We start from the raw sequence: 16,812 nt of genomic DNA, 5'->3' as shown, positions 1-16,812 counted from the left end.
GACCTTCAACCGAAAGATTTTGCGTGGTGTTCGATGCCAAGTCCTTTATTCACACCACGTAAATTGTACTGCAGTACCTTGAGGGTCATCATCATTATCGGTGATTCCTCTCGCGCTTGTTAACAGTTTACATCATTGACTGGTAATCAAGCGATGTCTTTCCATGTTCGACTTCAAAGCATTTCTCACATGGATCGACTTGTACTTCGAGTGAAGATCGGATGAGATTGAAGACCCCGGATCTAGTTTCATCCATCCGGGCTGCGATATATATTCAGGAAAATAAAGACATTGAAATGTACAGCATTGCCGCACAGATAATCATCCTACCAAAAGGATGATGGCTCTATCATAATCATCAATCTACCATCAGACGATTGTCTGTCCTATGTACATGAAAATGAATTTATAAAGCTGAGCATGGGAATGCCCGCCTCAACTAGATCAAGAAAACAGTATGAAGATAATGTATTGTATTGTATCTTATTACAGGTCTCCTCCCAGCATTGAAAGAACTTCGGATTCTCCTAATAAAGCATTTCACCCGATAAACGGCCTCATACTTTAGGGGGCAACTGTTATAGACATTTTTGTGCCTTACAGCTCTAAGCATGAAATGTCCATAAACCAAGGGATCCTAAGTCCCTAAAAGTGTTGTTCTGACCCCTAAAGGAACAAGGTCAACAAATTACAGCTTCTCCCAGAAGTTCTCCACCAGAAATTGCTCACAATCAGTCAAATCAAGATCATTTCAGCTGCTCCACTAGCTAGCTGCGTTGCATAGCACCCAAGTACACTAGCTAGGTGCATTGCAACGCACCTAAATGCACTACTAGGGTGCATTGAGCGGGAAATGACAAATGGCAGTGCCATTCCGCGAGGTGGAAAGACAATGGAAGCTTCTAGAATCTTCTCCAATGACACTTGCCTCACTGAGTTCGACCAAGGATGAGTAAGAGGCTCTCAGTCTCCAAGTGGAAGCAAGAACTGACAGAGAGAAGCCACTAGTCAAATCATAAGTTGACTCATATTCCTTGCATACATCTATATATGGATCCCTCATCCCATAGATCCAGAGGCTGGAATTTTGGACATTGCAGAGAATTGATGTTGGTTTAGAGATAGATATCAGAGTATTGGGTGATTTATGCTTTGTTGGAGGTGAAGAGGGGATTCTATGCTGGGAGGTTGATGCTGGATCAGGAATCATCGGTTGTAACTCCTCCTGGATCTTCTTGTTATATCAATAAAACTATTTGAGTTTCTCCTACATGCTTGTGTATCATTGATGTTTGTTACATTTGTATGTTTAGCTTAAATCTGATCCTAAGCTATTTATGAATATAAATCCATGTCTTTGTGTAGTTTTCTTCTTCTGTGATCTTACAGGAACTTGGTGAAGCTGGGCAAGTAAGGGAGCAGGTAGCTGGAAGATGTCAAAGAGGAGAGAGATTGGATCAAAGGACTAGCGCAAGACACTGGTTGGTTCATCCTATTCCTCTTCGTTTATAGTTCATAAAGAAGAATATGAAAGTAGTTTTCTCTGTTTGTTTCTAAGGTCACTGTCACACCTTAGTGGGATAGGGTCATTCTGAGTAGACACTTTTCCCGTTAACAAGGGGTCAACTTCTTTAGATGGCTTGTCTTGACTTCCTGAGGTAGAGGCCTCAGCGAAGCTTTTCTTTGCTTCCATGAACATTTCCTTCACGCACTCTAGATCAAACCAAACCTTCTTTTTGGGAGCCTTGAAAACCCACTCACTTTCTTCAAGTTTCTTTCCTTTATCAACACTAGTCCTCATTCTGCTTCGCAGCACAATATTCACATTGGGATCCTCCTCGGCGGGCTCGACCCTCACCATTTGTAAATTTTGGGTAGGCTGCTGAGGTTGCGCCTACTTCTCCTGCATCTCAGCTATCAATATAGGTCATTATTCTATTGCATGGTAAAACTTAGTACAATATCAGCATGAGGGGCATGTCTGGCTCGTACACTCCCACGCGTAGTGTCCTAACACTCCGCAATTATAGTAAATAACTTGCCCTCGACCTCTACCAGGTCCTCCTCCTCCTCGGACTCGTCTGTGCCCCTGATATCATCCACGTGCTCCCCCAATGCCTTGATCTAGGGGCCGAGTTTCCATTTTCATTCGATACGCAGGTGTTCTTTCCATCATCAATTCATAGCTATGGAAGTTACTCATCATGGCCCATCGATTTATAAAAATTACAGAATAATTGTTGTGGTGTTTGTACAAATTTCTATAGAAAATGACAATTATTTGTAACTTGTTTTCCTGCCACCTGATAGATAGTGCACCATAGCATAAGCCCTGTACTTGGTCCTACAGTAGCCTTGTTGGGAACGAGTCCCCTAGGGTCAATTTTGGGTTAAAATCCCAAGTTTTGGGGCAATAATCCAAAGTTTTGTATAAGAAGTGTAAAGTCTCTGCATTTTGTGGCCGTGGAGTGCGAAGGTGTAAAGAGTCATAAATGGTTTCCGCCCTTTGTTTAATGTAAGTCATGTCAACTTTAGGAGATCTACCCATGGTCTGTGAACCATGCGATTGTATAAAAGGAAGTCTTAGAAGAGTCTTTTAGTAGTTCAGTGGAGATATGTTTTGAAGAGTCGTTGATGTAATGGGTATGTGAGAGCTAAGAGCAAAGAGTGTTAGTGTAGGAAAGAGGCTCTACAACTGTGTGCATAGAGGCCTAGGGTAGAAGTCCACAACTGAGTTCAAGGATCCCTGCAGCTATGTGCATAGGGTAGTTAGAGTTTGTAAAGGATATCTAAACATCAATAAAGAGAATTATTCTAGAATTACCTGTGTATGAGCTATTTTACTTCTGTTATGAATGCATGCGATTATGTTATGTTGAATACTGGGTTTATGATTTAATGTTGTACTTGATGAGAAGATCTATGTTTTTTACTTTTTTATATGAACACAAGTAGGAATATATGTTACGTGAAGATAACCATAATGTGTGTTGAAGTTATCCACTACTTAATCTAATCTGGGTAAATACAACAGTAAGAGTAATTACAAAGGTGTGTAAGTGTCTGAATTTCCTATTTAGGGTATGTGAAAGATAGTCATAGACCTTTGCGGAGGTCTAGAGGAAGTCTAAGAGAAGTATATCGATAAGCCCTAAAAGGCTTATCAATCTGCGAGAAGGAAGGGTTAGGATATAAAGCGACCTCACTGCTATCTCAGGGTGCGGAAACTTAGTTCCGGCATGCCCCCATACTGCTTCGAGTGAGACTTTAGTCCACGCTCTGCAGGTTGATGCTGAAAGGGCCAGTAGTGTAGGGATTTGCTTGGATAATTAATGTTGAACCTGGGTCATGGCCCATCAAGCCAACAAATGGCTCCATTGCCGAGACGAGGATCTACATAAAGAGATGTGTGATGTTGCATCACTGGAATCCAACTAAGAAGGAAATCAAAGATTAGTTGGATAGAAAGGTCCACGAATTCACGACATAAGAGAACATGAATCCATGATTGACAAAAGAATAGTGGTTGGACAGATATCTGTACACAGAGATACACGAGATCTTCTTTTGTTCCTGCCCGATTGAATTGTATGATTGGATCACGAAATTGGCAGACGACCAAGGAAAGTGGAGGCTTGAGGGTCCAATAGTCTGGACCCCGGAGTTAGTGTGGATATTAGAAGCCTCTGAAGATAATATCACACATGCTATTGATCATTGGCTTGATCATATCATAGGAGGGTTCATGACAGAGTTCATGGTTGATACCTCGGTCAGTTACACTGAAGCAGAGTGCCACTTCTTCAAGGGACCATGAGGTAAGTATTTAAGGTCCTTAAATACTTGAACTAAGATGCTCTTGTGTTAAAGAGAGTTATGAAGCTACCTTGATGTTTGGAGGTACGCAAAGTGGAAATACCTTTAGGAATACAGGGAAAACAGGCCCTGAATATAGCCTGTTGGTTGAACCTTCTCTGAGTGACAACAAGGAAGAAGCACAGGCTTCGCCACAGAGCGTTGTTCAGTTGATAAAGAAAGGTTTCCCATGAATACCCCATCCACCCAAACCGCCTCCATCTTCACCTCCACCGCATACACCTTTTCCTACACCACCGCCACCATTTAGTATGGTGAATTCAACAAATCTACCTATGTTCAAGGGCATGGGAAATGAAGATCGAGACCAGTTTTGGTTCATCGCGAAGGCTATATGGGAAGCTCAGGGTATCACAAATGATCAAATGAAGAAAGTAACATTGGTTATTTCTTTGCAGGAATGCGAGCTAATGTGGTACATTAAGTACTTCACTGATAAACCGATGTTTGCATTGGCAGATATTCAGATCACGTTGAATAAGGAATTCAGTAGACCTAAGTATGAAGTGCAATAAATTGTGGGATTCAAAGAGATCATGATGAAGCCTGGCGAGAGACACCGGGATCTGGATCAAAGATTGAAGTGTACAATCCATGAAGCTAACATGAATTTGACAAATGGGCAACACTGCTAATGGTTTGTGGCTTTGCTCCTGCCACATGTAAGGGTTACGTTATCAGAGTAAAAGATTTGGACCCAGGCAGAAGCTCTGGAAATTGAGATGAGATTGCATGAGACACCAATGCAAGATGCTAATTTTGAGGTTCAACAGATTCATGCACAATTGCAAAACCTTTTCCTAGAAATGCAGAGCCTGAAGAATGATATAACAGTTCGACCAGAGGTGCGTGAATAAGTTTGGTGCCTGAAATGCAAAAGCCAGGGGCATGACAAATATCACTGCCTAGTCTTCATGAATTATGTTGCAATAGGAGGACCAATTCCTCTGAGGTCAGAGGCTCAAGCAAGGCCAAGTGGAGGGCCCGCGCTATGGTGTGTTATCTGTTAGGTAGCTGGAAAACACATGATCGACAATTTCCATTTACTGCAGAAACTTGTATAGACACTGCAACAGCTCTTTTGCAACTTATGTCAATCGATGGGTCATGATGAGTGCAATTTCCATAGTTACGAATTAATGATGGATAGAACGCCCACATATAGGGTGCAGGCAGAAACCTAGCCTCTAGACCAAGGTGCTGGGGGAGTGCGAGGTGAATAATAGGGGTGCAGATAAGGCCAAGGTGGAGGAGGACTTGGTAGAGGCCAGGGACAGGTCATTTGTGACAACTATGGAGGATCGGGACAGTATGCATGAGACTATCTGAATTTGACGCGTATGTCATGCTGATATTGTACTTAGTTTGACCACGCAACTGAAGATTTCTCGGCATTGCTAGCTAAGATACGTGAAAAGGGGGAACAACCTCCACAGCTGACTCAGAACTTGTAGATGATGAGGGCTGAGCCTCATGAAAAGGATCCCAAGGTGAATATTGTGTTGCAGAGTGGGATGATGACTGACGAAGATAAGGGGAAGAATCCTGAAGAAAGTGAATGGGTATGCAAATCTCCAAAAAAGGAGGTCGATTTTGATCTAAAGCACACATGGGAAACATTTATGGAAGTAAAGAAAAGCTTCGCTGAGGTCTCTACCTTAGGAAGTCAAGATAAGCCGGCTGAAGAGATGGACCCTTCCATGCTTACTACTTTCTTGGAGACCTGTATGACGTTGTTGTGCAACAACAAGGCTGTGAAAGGACTACAGGAACTGATAAATAAGTGTGTCAGGAAAGAAAACACTCCTGATGGACTGTGCATAGTCAAGGAGATTAGTAAGCATAAGGCAAGAACAGGGCATGAGATGAGGCTCACTGTGCAAATAGGAGAATATGAGATGGATCAAGTAATTCTAGATTTGGAGTCAGACATGAATGTTCTACCTAAACAAACATGGGAAAAGATGGGGAGACCTGCTCTATAGTGGTCTTCGATTCAGTTAAGGATGCAAAATCATTAGAAAATTATCCCCATGGGAAGATTGGAGGGAGTGACAGTGGATATTGAGGGCATGAGTGCATTGGCTGACTTCAAAGTGATAGAGATTGTGGATGACAGAAATCCCTACCCTATGCTCCTTGGGATTGATTGGGCCACTAGCATGAATGCGATAATCAATTTGAAGAAGCGGAAGATGATATTTGAGAATAAATCGCTCCGTGTAGAAGTGCCCATGGACCCTACAGAAAGACCACACTATACTAAACCCGTTCGTTGTTGGGTGTGGAGCCTGATTATCTTCTTTTTTCTGAGGTATTGCTATATTGGACCCCGGTTTTTAATGTGGCGACAACGCCACCTGTAATATTTGCACTGCAAGGGGGGTCCGGGGGGGCAGCAATCTTTAGGAGCCCCCCCGGCAAGGGATCAAGGGCAATGCCCTCGAAGCTAAAAATAGATGTAAAATTGCCTTGTAAAATGTTGTAATTTCATAGTCATTCTAGGCCATTCATTAGGTGGGGATTTGATGGTAGAAGTTATGTTTAATTTAGGGTCTTTTGACCTAGAAGGAAACCCCTCGCTATATATGAGGGAATTGTATTGTGTCTATGTAGATCTGAATTCTCAGTGAGAAAGAGAGAGGAGATTGTTTGAGAGCGAAGAGGGAATTACATTGGATCTGTTGTAGGTTGTATCTCTTCAGTTTGATAGGTAATATAAAAGGAAGGACTGACTATTTCTCCGTGGACATGGCCTAAATTGGGTGAACCACATATATCTATGTCTCTCTTGTTTTATGTGTTTTCCATGTTTATGTTTCTGCAACATATTTTATGTGTTCCATTGCTCTATAATATATAATTTTCTAACAATTGGTGTCAGAGCTGAAGGTTTATTTGACTGATAAACTCGCAGGAGAGAAGGGTTCCTGGTTCGAGTGGGAGCAATGGCAGAAGATGGTAGGTTTAGGGTCAAAAAATTTAATGGCCAAAACTACCAGCTATGGAAGATGCAGATGGAATATCATCTGTATTAGAGAGATCTATACCTACCATTGAGCGGAAAGACAATGAAGCTAATGAGTAACAAGAAAACAATCATGAAGCAAATGTGACAAGTGATGTGTTGCAAGGTGATTTGATTCTTTCATTGGAAAATATTATTGATGCATGGGTGGTAGATTCAGGGGCCTCATTCCATGCCACACCTGATAGGAAACATTTTCATGATTATGTTCAAGGAGATTTTGGACAAGTTCGGTTGGGTGATGATAAACCCTGTAAAATCATTGGAATGGGTACAATTTTCATAAAATAGCAAAATGGAAATAAATGGCTATTGAAGGAGGTAAGGCATGTTCTAGATATAAAGAAAAATCTAATTTCAATAGGGCAATTGGGAGGTGAAGGCTGTGTGACTACTTTTACAGATAAAACTTGGAAGGTCACTAAAGGATCCCTGGTAATAGAAAAAGGAGAAAAGGTTGGTACATTGTATTTATGCAATGGTATTTCTAATTTTGTTAATGCTTTAACCTCTACAGGATAATATACGACATTGTGGCATCATAGGCTTGGGCACATGAGTGAGAAGGGGATGCAAATCCTTTACTCAAGAAATTTGTTTCCAGGTTTGAAACATGTTGATTTAAAATTCTGTGAGAATTGTGTTTATGGAAAACAAAAAAAGGTCAGATTCCTTAGAGTTAGGAAAGAAAAGAAGAGTGAAAAATTAGAGTTTGTGCATACAGATGTATGGGGACCTACTCAGGTATCATCTCTCAGTGGCTCTCATTATTATGTTACTTTTATTGATGAGGCAACCAAAAAAACATGTATTTATTGTATTCAAAATAAATCTGATGTATTTGATACTTTCAAGAAATGGAAAGCTTTGGTTGAAAACGAGACAAGAAAAAGGTTGAAGTGTCTCATATTAGACAATGGAGGTGAATATTGCGGCAAAGAGATTGATAGGTACTATTTAGAGAATGGAATTCGTAGAGAGAAGACAATTCCAGGAACACCACAAGAAAATGGTGTGTCAGAAAGGATGAACAGGACAATCATGGAGCGTGCAAAGTGCATGAGATTGCATGCAGGATTGCCTTTACAATTTTGGGAAGATGTTGTAGATACTATTGTTTATCTAATAAACAGAGGGCCTTCAAGTTTCATGGATGGTGGTATTCGAGAGGAGGAATGGACAGGTAAAAAGGTAAACTACTCATTTTTAAAGACTTTTGGTTGTGAAGCCTTTGTCCACATTAATAAAGAAAATAGAACAAAGCTTGAGGGAAAATCAAAGAAATGTACCTTTATTGGATATTGTATTAATGATTTTGGTTATCACTTTTATGATTATGAAAAACACAAAATCATCAGGAGCAGAGATGTCATATTTAATGAAAAGGTTTTGTATAAGGATTAGATGTAGGAAAAGAAATTGGAAAAAGAGAACAGAGAATACACAGTGCTTGCTGAGATCATAGAAAAAGTGAAGGTGCCTGAAAATCATAATGTTCAACAGCCAGAACAACAACAACAACCAAAATAGCAACAAGCACCTAAAACGCCCTGAAAGTGGTGTTAGAAGATCTACCAGGATAAGTAGACCCCGTGAATGATACTCTCCTTCATAATATTATATATTGTTGACTGATTCTGGTGAACTAGAATGTTATGAAGAATCAGTGCAAGTAGAAACCAGGAAGAAGTGGGAGCAAGCCATGAAAGAAGAGATGGACTCCTTAGCACATAACCAGACTTGGGACTTAGTCAGGTTGCCTGCAAGTAAAACAACATTGCAGAATAAATGGGTTTACAGGTTGAAGGAAGAAAATGGAGGTAGAAAAAGGTATAAAGCTAGACTTCAGGTGAAGGGATTTGCACAGAAAAAGGGTATAGACTTTGATGATATATTTTCTCTTGTTGTTAAAATGACTTCAATAAGAAATATTTTAAGTCTAGTAGTAGCTGAAGATTTGCATCTTGATTAGTTAGATGTAAAGACAACCTTTCTCCATGGGGATTTGGAGGAAGAGATATATATGCAGCATCCACAAGGATATGAGGTAAAAGGGAAGGAGAAACTAGTGTGCAAGTTGAAGAGGAGCTTGTATGGCTTAAAACAAGCTCCAAGGCAGTGGTATCTAAAATTTGACAGGTTTATTTCTAAACAAGGTTATACTAGATGTCACTCTAATCATTGTGTTTATCTCAAAAGGCAAAATGATGGCAGCTATATTATATTGTTATTGTATGTAGATGGCATTTTTGTTGTAGGTTCTAAGATGAAGGAAATAAATCTTCTCAAATGAAAATTGGCAAACTCATTTGCAATGAAGGATTTGGGTGTTGCAATACAAATCCTTGGTATGAGAATAACTAGAGATACGAAGAATCGAAAATTAACATTGTCTCAGAGTGAGTACATAGAAAAGGTGTTGAAAAGATTTGATATGCAAAATGAAAAACTAGTTAGTATACCTTTGGCTAGCCATTTCAAACTAAGTAAGGAGGTGTGTCCAAAGACTCAAGAAGAAATGGCTTATATGTCTAAAGTTCCATGTGCATCAGCAGTTGGAAGCTTAATGTATGCAATGGTCTACACAATGCCTAATATTGCACATGCAATGGGATTTGTAAGCAGGTACATGAACAATCCAGGGAAAGAACATTGGATGGCAGTGAATTCGATTCTCAGGTATTTGGGAGGTACAAAAAATCAATCATTATGCTTTGGTGGTTCAAACATTGCTCTACAGGGATATGTTGATGCAGATATGGTGGGTGATAGAGATAACAGGAGGAGCACAATAGGGTATGTGTTGCTTCTAGGTGAGACAACTGTCAGTTGGGTTTCAAAACTGCAAAGTGTTGTTGCACTCCCAACAATGGAAGCAGAGTATGTTGCTACTACAAAGGCTAGTAAAGAAATGATTTGGTTACAAAGGTTTCTGGATGAATTGGGTAAGAAGCAGGAGTTGGGCAGGTTATACAGTGACAGCCAGATTGCCATACATCTTGCAAAGAACTCTGCATTTCATTCCAAGACTAAACATATATAGCTCAAGTACCATTTCATACGGTCAGCATTGGAAGATGGACAATTGAAGCTGGAAAAGATACACACTAGCCAGAATCCTGCAGATATGTTAACAAAAGTTACAACCAGGGAGAAACTAAGATTCTGCTCAGTTTCAATTGGTATTCAAGTATGATGAAGAAGATGAGAAACAACTAAGTCCAAAGTGGAATCATTTTCTAGCAAATGAAGCAATGGTGGAGTTGCTATAATCAGTCTCCAAGTGGGATATTGTTGGGTGTGGAGCCTGATTATCTTCTTTATTCAAAGGTACTATTGCATTGGACCCAAGTTCGTAATGTGGCGGCAACACCTCCCATAATATTTGCACTGCAAGGGGGGTCTGGGGGGGCAACAACGATCTTTAGGAGTCCCCCCCTGGCTGGGGATTAGGGGAAACACCCCCAAAGCTAAAAATATATGTAAAATTTCCTTGTAAAATGTTGTAATTTCGTAGTCAATCTGGGCCTTTCATTAGGCGAATATCTGATGGTAGAAGTTATGTTTAATTTAGGGTTTTTTTCCCTAGAAGGAAACACCTCGCTATATATGAGGGAATTGTATTGCATCTATGTAGATCCGAATTCTTAGTGAGAAAGAGAGAGGAGATTGTGTGAGAGTGAAGAGGGAATTAAATCGAATCTGTTGTAGGTTGTATCTCTTCAGTTTGTTGGGTAATATAAAAGGAAGGACTGGTTGTTTCTTTGTGGACGTAGCCCAAATTGGGTGAACCTCGTATATTTATGTCTCTCTTGTTTTATGTGTTTTTTTTGTTTATGTTTCTGTAATATATTTAATGTGTTCCATTCCTCTGTAATATATAATTTTCTAACATTCGCAATTATGAAAGCGACAATGACTTGGACCAGATTTATAAGATAACGGTGTGAGATCAGGATTGGGTGAATCCAACAGTGGATGGACGTATTGCATGGGTACGCGAAAGCTCCTGCACTTTAGATTCATACGAGGAGTTGGAACACTAGTAGAACTAACTGCATGGAGTATCTACGTTGCATTGTAATATGACAACCAAGTCGATGCGATGTGTATCAACGTAGGTACGAAATCTTCCTTATTATGATGGTTTAACTGACATTGACAAATTTTTTGATACATTTGAGAGGGAAGTGCCAGAGAAGCATCGCTTCTAGACCTTGGATTGGGTGTTGCACGCTACGCCTGTGAGATGGTGGGGCACACACAAAGACAATTTTGATGATTGGCGTGTGTAGAGAAAGATGATGAGGTTGCAGTTTGGTCACCCACAAGTGTGGATAACAGAGAAATATGATGGAAGGGATGATCCATGCGATCACTTGGCCAAATGGACTAAGTTCTATGGAGCAGAGCCTTAGCATGAATGGGTGCATCTGTTTTGTCATACTTTGGATGTAATACCAATGAATTGGTACTTGGAGATAGAGCTCTACCATGGCACTAGAGAATGGGAAATTTTGCGAAAGGGATTCTTGATGACGTTTAGCATTGAGGATGGGTTTGAAAGTATTAACGAGGCATTGTAGGAAGTTAAGGCAACAATCTTCAGAGTACCACAGGATCCCTTGGACTTAATTAATTTGGAGGCACCAAGAAAGGCCCAGATTGACTAGTAATTTCGTAGTCAATCTGAGCCACGCGCTCGAGTGCTACAATGTGACTATTGAAGAAGAGGATGAGGACTCGAGGAACATTAACATCCCAGAGACTGAAGGTCACCGCGAAGTTGAAGGACCACAAATTGAGAATCCAGATATCACCGCACCGCTAAAAAACAAGACATGTGAACATTAGGACAAAGGTGGAGCTGAAGTTTGCAAAGATTGGGGACTACTGGTATGACAAAATAGTAGATAAGGTTGTTAAATTGCTCTGTGAATACCAGGACTTATTCCCTACGAAGTTCTTAGACCTAAAGGGGATAATAGGAGGCCTGGGGATTATGAAAATTATGTTGAAACTAGATGCGAAGCCAATCAAGAAGAGGCCTTACCACCTCAATCTGAAGTATAAATAAATGGTCCACTTAGAGTTGGATAAAATGCTTGAGGCAGGCATTATTGAACCGATCGAAGAATCTCATTGGGTGAGCCCAATAGTGGTTCAGGAAAAGAACAAAAAAGATGAAATAAGGATATGTGTAGACCTTAGGAAGTTGAATGATGCCTGCATACATGATCCCTTTCCGAATTTGTTTATTGACGAAGTACTGGATAATGTTGGCGGTCAGGAAGCATATTCATTCACTGATGGGTTCTCTGGGTACAATCAGATCAAGATCGTGCCAGAGGATAGAATTAAGATGACTTTTGAAACTGAATGGGGATGCTTTCAATATACTGTGATGCTGTTCGGACTGAAGAACGCGTTAATGATCTTTTCACATGTAGTTATTATGGTGTTCAAGGACTTCATCCACAAGTTTTTGGAGGTATACTTCGATGATTGGATGGTGCCTGGGTTTGTAAAGCACCATGTAGCTAGTCTACGCTTGATGTTGGGTACATGTCAGAGGTACCAGATTGTGCTCAATTTGAAGAGATGCTTGTTCTTTGTCCCTTTTGGGATCTTGCTGGATCACGTGGTATGCAGAAAAGGCTTGATGGTAGACCCTGCTAAGATCGTGGTTATAATTAATTTGGAGGCACCAAGAAGTGTGAAACAACTACGCACAACATTGGGGCATACAGGATACTATAGAAAGTTCATCAAAAGCTATGCCCATATTACCGTGCCAATGGAGAAGCTGCTAAAGAAGGATGCTATGTTCTATTGGAATGAAGAGTGTCAACAAAGCTTAGATGTGTTGAAGGAAAAGATGGTCACCACACCGATCCTAGTCTTCCCAGATTGGAAGAAGGAATTTCATGTGCATGTGGACGCGTCATGTATTGTGCTCGGGGTAGTACTGACACAGGTTGGCAAGGGAGAGTTGGATCACCCTATAGCATTTGCAAGTAGAAAATTGTCTAAAGTTGAGAAGAACTATTCAATGACAGAGTGCAAAGGATTGGCTATGGTGTACGTGCTTCAGAAGTTCAAACATTACTTATTAGGTGGACACTTCAAGATGTATACAGACCATTCTGCATTGAAGTACTTGGTTAACAAGCCTGTGTTGGGGGGGAAGATATGTAGATTGATGCTGTTGTTTCAGGAATATGACTTCGAAGTTATTGTAAAGCCAGGATGACTGAATGCAAGACTGGATCATCTGTTGCGCATTGAAATAGTAGAGGAGCCTACTAATTTGGAGGAAGGACTAACTCTTTGCAGTACATGTTGCGGACAATCACTTTGAAAATATCATACACTTCCTGACGACAGGGATGGCTCCAGAAGGGTATACTAGTCAACAAAAGAAGGAGCTAGTGGTGCATGTAGTAGACTTTTCTGTCATTGCAGGGCATTTATATAAAATGGGCCCAGATGAAATTCTACGATGTTTTGTACCTGAATTTGAACAAAACAACATCCTTTCTGAAGCTCATGGAGGAGCCGTAGGAGGACATTATGCAGGAAAAGCTACAACGTAGAAGATTTTACGTGTTGGGCTATGGTGGCTGATGCTTCATAAGGATTCCAAGGCTTATTGTAAGGCATGTGATGCATGTCAAAGGACGGGCAGGCCATTGCAGAGGGATGAGATGCCTATGAATTTGCATATTTCATTACAACCATTTGAAAAGTGGGCGATTGACTTTGTAGGACCAATTCAGCCTCCAGGAAAGAAGACGAGTGTGCGGTATATCATCACCGTGATTGAGTATTTAATCATATGAGCGAAGGCACAGCCTGTGAAAGACTGTACAGGGAAAACAAAAAAAAAGTTCATCTTTGAGTATGTATTAACTAGATTTAGTTGCCCGAAGATTTTGATGAGAAATTGCAGTACGCATTTCCTTAATGAGATGATCAATGTGCTGACGGAGGAGTTCTAGGTTTATCATCAAAAGAGTTCACCATATCACCTATAGGCTAATGGGATAATGGAATTGTTTAATAATATATTAGAGAACACGTTGATGAAGGTTTGTAATGCACAAAGAAATGACTGGGATATGCACATACCCGCGGTGTTATGGGCTTACAGAGCAACTTGTAAAATGCTAATTGGACAAACGCCTTTCAAGCTAGTTTATGGTGTAGAAGTTGTGATGCCAATGGAGTACATTGTACCTAGTTTGCGCATAGTGGAATTCATAGGAATGGTGGATCACGGAGCCCTAGAAGAAAGGCTCGTGCAACTAGTAGAGTTGGAAGAGGATATATTTTTGGCTGGATTCCATCAACAAGTTCAAAAGGAGCACGAAAACGCATGGCACAATCGGCACATCAAACCATGCACCTTCAAGGTAAATGATTTAGTATTATTATATGACAGCAAGTTTAATTAATTTCCAAGAAAATTTCGGATGCATTCACTGGGGCCCTATGTCATCAAGGAGATGGTGGAGCAGTTCAGCTGGTGAAGTTGAATGGAGAGCCATTTCCAGGGAAGGTAAATGGCACCGTCCAGATGACTATATGGTGGAGACACAGTCTTAGCACTCTAGGAAGCTGGAAGGAGGTGTGGGACTATAAACTACACTGCCAGGGTTGTAGAGCTGCGTGACTAGGGGACTGCGCGGAAGGGAGGAATGTCACAGTATCAATAGAAGCACGAAGGGAGCTGCGCTATAGAAGGAGACACAACGCAGGGCAGCCAAAAAGTGACCATTATGGTCACTGTTCATGAGTTTACAGTGGGAAAATGGCTAAGTGGAGTGGGGGGGCGGTATTTAAGTCAAAATTTAAGAGCGAGATCTTTGAAAATTTGCCACCAGTCTAGAATTTATGACTAGATTTTGGGGGGAATGGTTGGATTCAAATTTGAATTTTCCTATAAATTATAGATGGCTAGCCAACGAAAAACACTTTGCATTCTGATAATTAAGGTGTTCAACTATCAGGTGTGCATGAACCTTGAGAATTTTGAGGCTTTGGTGGCTAGTTCAATATTTGACAATTTTCCTAAAGCAAACTAGGAGCTTCTTACTAGACTCATGTCGGCGCCTGTGGAAACCGTTGGAATATGAGGGAGTTTCCCCTGAGATTGTGAGTGTAGAAGTGCCTGTAGAAGTTCCAAAATCGCAGAGGTCACCCAGGCCGAGGCCTACGCTGACCAAAGAGAGCCCCAAGTCAAAGAAGGATAAGCAGAAAGCAACACAGCCAGTGCACGAGTTGCCAAGAAAGCACCAAAAGGAAAAGCCCACCGCACAGGAGAAAGGCAAGGTGGTAGACTTAGAATCTGAGGAGGGCATTAAAGATATGGATATGGGTGCAGAGGACATTGACATTGAGGGTGTAGACCCTATCTCAAAGTTACCCGAGTACATCCCTCCATGCCAGGGTAAGGTGAAGGTCCCGAAGGACCCAGATGAGGAGAAGTTTATGCTAAATACCACATTGTTGTCAGACTATATCGTGTTTGAATGATTGTGCTTGGCACGCATTCCCGCTCTCAAGCTAGAGGATTGGGACTTGGCAGACACAGAGTGATTCCCCCACTTAGAGACTGATACCTTCATGATCCATGTGTTTTATAAATATTCTGGCGAAACCACGTTAGAGCCGCGACAATGGATTAAAGGGGAGGACAAGGCAGGAATATTAAACCTGCTATGGGTACCACATTACCACCTTATGCCCATAACCTTGATGGTGATCAAGCAGTTGCTATCCTTAGTGCACAATGGGTGCCTGTGGTTAGGAGAACCGATACCCATCATAGATATGTTGATCCATAGGGTCACATTGCTACCACATTCAAGGTTGAATCCAGCCATGGCATTTGGTAGAAAGACGATCGAGCACAACCTCATCGTGAGAATGAATGACAAATTCAAGATTGCCAATAAACCGCACGAATACTCAATTTCTAGCATAATGAGGAAGTGTCACACAAATGAAGTTCCAACACCAGTTGCGTCATTAGCAACTTAATGTGCAAAGGGCATACAATTTATTTGGGTGTGTTATCTCTACGGTGAGTTCCTCGCAAACTACAGAGAAGTGCAAGACCAGAGTAAAACCTTTCACTACTCTTGGTTATTGTTATCAATTATGTTGGTTGCATGGGAATTACTGGAGGACAACCAGTTTCCTTCAGTCGTGTCAGATCTACCAGAAGCATCAAAGTTCGCTTTGCTCTGGGCCACCAAGGATGTAGCGAGGGTCAAGGACACTAAAATATTTGGGGTGCTAATGGAGGCAAGAATCCACACCATGATAAACCACAAGTCAAGGTTATCCCCAACTATCTTTTAGCAGTTGTTAGGATATGTGGATTTCAAAGTGAACTTCCACTGTGTTTCCATCTGGGTGTGGAAGGACCCCAAGAAAAAATGGTATGATCTTCCATACCTGGCAACGAACAATGCAATCACAGTGGTTGATGAGCCCCAATTTTTGGTAACAATTTGGGCTCATTTGGCCTACTGACCTTGCTCAACCCTTCATCTTTTATCACTTATGCATTCATTTCTTGGTATATTCGTGTTATTTGTAGGAAGAAGGGCAGGCATTATATCTATGTGGCTAATACATGATGATTTCAGGTTTTTTGGCATTAAAGGGAGCAAAGACCACGCAGAAGGAGACAAGGAGACAGCAAAGGTGGCATTGCAGGTTTATAGGGAGGTTGTCTACAGCCTTAAATGACCTCCCTCGTGATCTCCACCCTAACTCCGAGCTCCAACAGCTCTCCCCACCGAGCTTAAAGGCAGCCAACGAGTTCTACAGGAACAGCAGTTTACAGCAGTTTAACTTTCAGTTGGACAGCCAAGCTCCACGTATTGAGGAAGCCA

This window comes from Pinus tabuliformis, chromosome Q (genome assembly GCF_031772625.1).
Source record: "Pinus tabuliformis cultivar Carrire ecotype Pingquan chromosome Q, CPIR1, whole genome shotgun sequence".
In the NCBI taxonomy this organism is placed as follows: domain Eukaryota; kingdom Viridiplantae; phylum Streptophyta; class Pinopsida; order Pinales; family Pinaceae; genus Pinus; species Pinus tabuliformis.
The sequence above is the reverse complement of the archived record's forward strand: the minus strand, read 5'-3'. Positions refer to the sequence as shown.